General features: G+C 36.3%; 1 long non-coding RNA gene across 1 annotated transcript; it reads right to left on the bottom strand.

Annotated features, from left to right (window-relative positions):
• Window positions 1-2521: 2521 nt before the first annotated feature.
• Window positions 2522-5948, bottom strand: LOC112518869. The gene is made up of 5 exons (XR_003069871.1): window positions 4725-5948; window positions 4511-4618; window positions 3663-3845; window positions 3153-3279; window positions 2522-2771 (listed from the first exon to the last, which is right to left on the bottom strand). It is a non-coding gene; the product is annotated as an uncharacterized LOC112518869 (long non-coding RNA).
• Window positions 5949-5959: the final 11 nt, after the last annotated feature.

Below are 5959 nucleotides of genomic sequence, written 5' to 3'. Positions count from 1 at the left end.
CCCGGCCCGGGACCGATTTTTGGCCACCTCTACTATGGAATGTGTTCAAAATTCTAGTGGGCCAATGAAGATGTATGAAGATGTAGATGAAGGCCAGGGACATAGAGGTTTCCCCCTCTTTGCAAAAATGGCCTACAAGAAGTTACTGACAATGGCCCTTGGACTATAAAAAATGTTCCCATCTTTATTCAGAAAATGTAGACCTGGCTTAAATCTTAACTCTGTTAAGCATGAGAAGATACCTTTGTGGGTGAAAATTCAAGACATCTCCTATGAAGCCTGGAATGCTGAGGGTCTTAGTTATATCGCTAGTAAAATTGGTAAACCCCTTGCTATGGATTTTTGGACCACCAATATGTGTAAGTATGTAGCGAGGAAGTCTACCTTTGCTAGGGTTCTTCTTGAAGTACCCGTCAGGCAAACTTGGTTGGATTTCGTTAAGGTCCGTATCCCAAACCCGGAAACCCTTGCTACGTCTTCTTATGATCTTAGAGTTGAGTATAATTGGAAACCCCCTATGTGCTCTCATTGCAATGTCTTTGGTCATTCCATCTGCCCCGGGTACGATTACACGCGTCCACAACAATTGTGGCCTCTGAGTTTATCAGGGCTAATGTCTTACAATCACTTTTGTCAGGATTAGACATGGCCTTGGATACCCTTCCAAAGAAGATATAACCATTTGGTTACAGAAATGTCAAGGTTCCTAGTGTTTCAATGTATGTACATGTATGTTCAAATTGCTTACTTCTATTGATTTTTATGTGTTTTTTTGCACAACTCTTATCGTCAGCAGTTGTCACCCTTGAAATATACAAAAACCATGAATGGCTAGGATCAAAACCCAAAGTTTACTTTCAATGAAGCGGGGAGAAGAAGACTGCTCTTCCGGATGTGAACAAGGCATAAACTGTATATAAGTTTAAGGGTGAAGAATCTTTTCAGGTATGTAATGATTGGATCTTTCATTGCGTACCTCTCGAGGGAGCATGAGGCATTCCAACTGTTGTTGACTGGAAAAAGTTTAGGAAGGGGATCAATGCTACTAATTATTTGCTTCTAATTACTGCGTTTGTGGTGTCGTCGTTTACAACTTAAAATATCAGTAGAGGTTCTGTTTTTTCTAATCTTCTTGATGACTATCCCTTCTGTTCACAATTTAAAATGTCATTTGCTTTTTCACACTTTGTCTATATCAAGGTTGTGTGGGCCTTGTGGCATAATGGTTCAAGGGGATGTAGTGGAAATCTCATATTCCCAGGGTTCGAATCCAAGCGCAGCCATATGACCATAGCGATGACACCAAGTCATTTGTGGTCGCCCAAGGGATTTGTTGGTGCGCATTGGCCTGGATACCCACGGGTATACAAAAAAATGACCGTGAACAAAAGGCTCTCATTATCGTCTCTATTCAGCCGGGTTTAGGAAAGATGAATTACGTTGTAGGTGTTACTGAAAGAGCTTTTTATAGATATGTAAATGATTTTTTGTTGATGTACATGTAAATGCGGATAATATATCCTTTCATGGCTGCATTTGATTGATATATAGATTGTAATAGCCCTACAAGGTATTATGGAGGCAGTGCATGACCTATCATTTCTCGGATTTATTTTTTGGAAGTGACTCCAGGTTTTTGCTTAATATTTTCAGCCTCTTACGGAGTTCCCTGGTAAAAAAATGCAAGCGGTGCGGGTTTTATGAGGAGGAGCATATTAGGTTTGGTGATGTGTTTGATGAGTGGGAGTTCTGTCCTTCAGATCTTGCAGCCTCGGACGGTCGCTACATTCGTACTGATGCAAGGAATTCAATGCAACATTCTTGTGCATAAAACACCGTATGTTCTCCAATTAACTTTTATATATATATATATATATATATATATATATATATATATATATATATATATATATATATATATATATATTAACTGATGGCTATGGTTCAAATGTAGTTTGTGAGCCTGTTTTCATGGTAGACTATATATATATAATGTGTTATAAATAGCACCATTCGTCTGTTTTGGCAAAATTCAATCTTTTTCAGTTAAGGTTCTCCTCATACTCATCCTTGACACCATCTGAAAGAGTTAAGCTCAAAATACCTCCATACCGGCTATGCACATTGCAGATGATCTTATATCAGATTATGATAATTGGAAATGAGTTTTGGCAAATCATATGGGCTAATAGGTAATTTGAACTTGAAATCTTGCCAAAATGGAACATTGCAGTTAACATTAGGCAACCCAAAAAAATGGGAATCATATGGGCTAGTACGTAATTTTATCTATTTTTCAAATAGAAAAAGGCTAAATATCAAAGAAGGTAAGAAAAGAAGGTTAAGGTAAGGTTCATATGTGAATCATTGAAAAAATCCATCTCAAAATGCATATGTGAACCCATAGGAATAATCTTCACATATGCATCTTCAAGTAGAGTTTTCCCCATTTTTTTCAATGATTCACATATCAGTCTTCCCTTAACTTTCCCTTCTCACGATATTTGAACCGGCTCTATATGGGCTAATAGGTAATTTGAACTTGAAATCTTGCCAAAAATAGAACATTGCAGTTAATATCAGGCAACCCAAAAATGGGAATTGTGCGAGTCTTCCGGGGTGGAAGGAGAAATATTCTTAGATCACAAATAGCTTACATTCAACGGATGGGAGAGAACTACTTTGTGCAATATCTATTTCTTCCACTGTTGAAGAGGCCAAGGATGACAATTGAGTGTTGATTGCTTGCTTGGTTGGTTTCAAGGGCATCACTGCGTTAGGAAATAATGTAAACAATTTATAAGCAAAGAAAGAAACCATTTTCTGATAGAGGTTACGTTGAGGTCAAAGAAACCAAGTCACAACTAGGATATATTCTACTGCATTTGAAGTCTTTAATAACTACAATAAACTCTCTTTAACAAATAAAACAGATAGATAGCGTAGTGGTTGAGACCCAGGGGGATGTAGTGGAATATCCCATCTGACCCAGGTTTGATTCCAGGTGCCCACAGTAATTATAGCCACTGAGTTTATAAGGGTTGACATCTTATAGTCGCAATTTGCTGGGATTCGTATGGGCTTAGCCTGGGATACCCTTCCAAAAAATATTGACCTCAAAAGAAGGTGACGTTTTTTTTTTTGGAACATACCAGTGGCGGAGTGACATGAACTTAGTTGATTGTGGAATCTACGGATTCTATATGCATTTTCTGCAGACTGCTCAGAGATTCTTGGACTTGCTTCCACCCTTCATCCCCTGTCCTTGCCTTGGTTGTCCTTCTCATTTTGAAGTAAATGGTCATTAATATATATATATATAATTATATATATATATATATATATATATGTGTGTGTGTGTGTGTGTGTATAGAGAGATAGGGAGGTTCAGGAGAAAACCCCAAAAAAAAAATGAAAAAGTGAGAAACACCCTGGTAACCATTCATCTGGACAGCATGCACATGTGCCAAGTAATTGAAGTTGTTTCTTGGTTTTTATGCACGCATGTTATGCACATGTGCATAACGGACAAATTGCCTACAAATTACTTGTATATACCGTCCAGATGAACGGTTACCAGGATGGTCCTCAGTTTTTCATTTGTTTTCCCCTTAACCTAACCCTATACATATAATATCCTATAATGCATGATCTTTCTTTACCAGTTTTGGAGTATTGCTGTCAAACCATCTTGCCCATGTAATGCTTCTTTGTTTTTTCCAAGAAACGTGTGTATTCATCTTCTGTGGAGGACAGGAAACCATGCATGTCTGACACTTTGTGATGAAGAAATTCACTGTAACACTAGATGCAGATTGGGTTGTCTCATATGCTCTCAACTGGCTCTGGTTAAACAGCAAAATCACGAGAAAAAGGAAATTAGCTGACAAGCTAGTTGTTAGCTGATAAGTTTGGTTAAAACTAACTACTAAGGTAGATGACAATGTAAAATGACCTAAAACTATATGTTGAAAAATTAGTTTGAAAAACAAAAGGGGCGTAATCGGAAAAAGTTCAAAAAGAACCCCTATAGCATATTGAAACACAACTTCAAGTAGCGTTCAAAAGGTAGCTTATAAGATAGTTTTTGGCTATCCAAACATGCCCATAATAGTAACAATTTTTATTTTCATACATCCTATATATAATACTGCAAATCTCTATATCATATATAATATATATATACGAACATATGTTTTTTTACTAAACTCACTGAGTAAGTGATATTAAACAATTTAAATTAGGTTATATATTAAAATTTTAAATTAGGTTATATAATAAACAATTTAAAAGGTAACAAATCAAATATTGTGTTACAAAACCACACATTCGGCCATGGGGTGCCACCGGCTTAACGTGGTGGCTGTTACAGCGAGCCTTTTAGAACACTGCCTATAGCCTATTGTCATCATTACAAACTTATTAATTCCATACATTTTGACCCAAAATGACTCCTATTTTGTCATGGTCAAGGGTACTTTAGACATTTGACTAATAGTTAACAATATACCTCATGCTGCTGTTGCCAAAATGCAGCTATGCTTTGCTCCTGATCATTAAGGTTACTTTGCAAATCATCAAGTATGTCACCGACCTTGACTGAAGCTTCTTTTATAAGCTGCATAGAAACTTAGATATCATTAACATCAATTCCCCTTTTTTTAAAACAGAAACCATTAAGTATTTAATCTGCTTCAACATTGAACAAGAATTAGCTTACTCACTTCAGCAAGGGCAGAAGAATGCTTGACAGCTTCAGAATTTATATTACTGAGTGTTGTTTCAGAATTTCCACTGAACTCAGTAGCTAGTCTAACCAGAGATTCGATACCACCGGAAAATACCTCCTTAATCTTTTTTACTCAGAATGAAACCAAAAGGTTGTTGCATGCCACGGAGATGGAGATTGAAGAAAATTGACTGATAGTAAGTGATTTTTCTAACAATCTTGATTGTGTTTATGTTTCTTATTCTAAGAGGGTTTCTTGTTCTTTATATTGTAGGTAACTAGTGGAGCAGAGAAGCTTCATTTTTAGAATTTCTGTCAATGTTTTTCCATTCCATCAGTATGTTTGGGTTTCTTACGACTATTAAAGTTTGATTTGAGTATACTTTTCTGGCTTTTTCACTTCCCTCACAAAACAAAGCTGCAATCATCTTGATTTCCTCCCATTGTGAGATAGCAGAAATGGCCTTGTCCATCTTCCGTGAAAAAATAAATTCCATCAAAGCAATACTGGATGACATGGAAACGTAAATGGTGGAGGAGGAGAATACCATTAGGACTAAGGAGCATACTATGGCAGAACTTGCTCTTCTAATCCCTCCACTCAAAGAGAATCTGCAAGAGGCGGTCGATAAGCTGAATGAAACCAAAAGGTTGTTGCATGCCACGGAGATGGAGATTGAAGAGCTCAAGAAGAAATTGACTGATAGTAAGTGATTTTTCTAACAATCATGATTGTGTTTATATTTCTTATTCTAAGAGGGCATAGGTAATTGGTTAATCTTGTTTTATGTACAATATATATATTGTAGGTAACTAGTGGAGCTTCATTTTTAGAATTTCTGTCAATGTTTTTCCATTCCATCAGTATGTTTGGGTTTCTTACGACTATTAAAGTTTGATTTGAGTATACTTTTATGTCTTTTTCACTTCCCTCACAAAACAAAGCGACAAAAGGAAAAACAAAAGTATACTCAAATCAAACTTTAATAGTCGTAAGAAACCCAAACATACTGATGGAATGGAAAAACATTGACAGAAATTCTAAAAATGAAGTTCCACTAGTTACCTACAATATATATATATTGTACAAGAAACAAGATTAACCAACTACTTATACCCTCTTAGAATAAGAAACATAAACACAATCAAGATTGTTAGAAAAATCACTTACTATCAGTCAATTTCTTCAATCTCCATCTCCCTGGCATGCAACAACCTTTTGGTTTCATT

This window comes from Cynara cardunculus (genome assembly GCF_001531365.2).
Source record: "Cynara cardunculus var. scolymus isolate 2C chromosome LG 10, CcrdV1, whole genome shotgun sequence".
Classification (NCBI taxonomy): Eukaryota; Viridiplantae; Streptophyta; class Magnoliopsida; order Asterales; family Asteraceae; genus Cynara; species Cynara cardunculus.
Note: the sequence above shows the minus strand (reverse complement) of the source record. Positions and strands in the feature narration are given on the sequence as shown.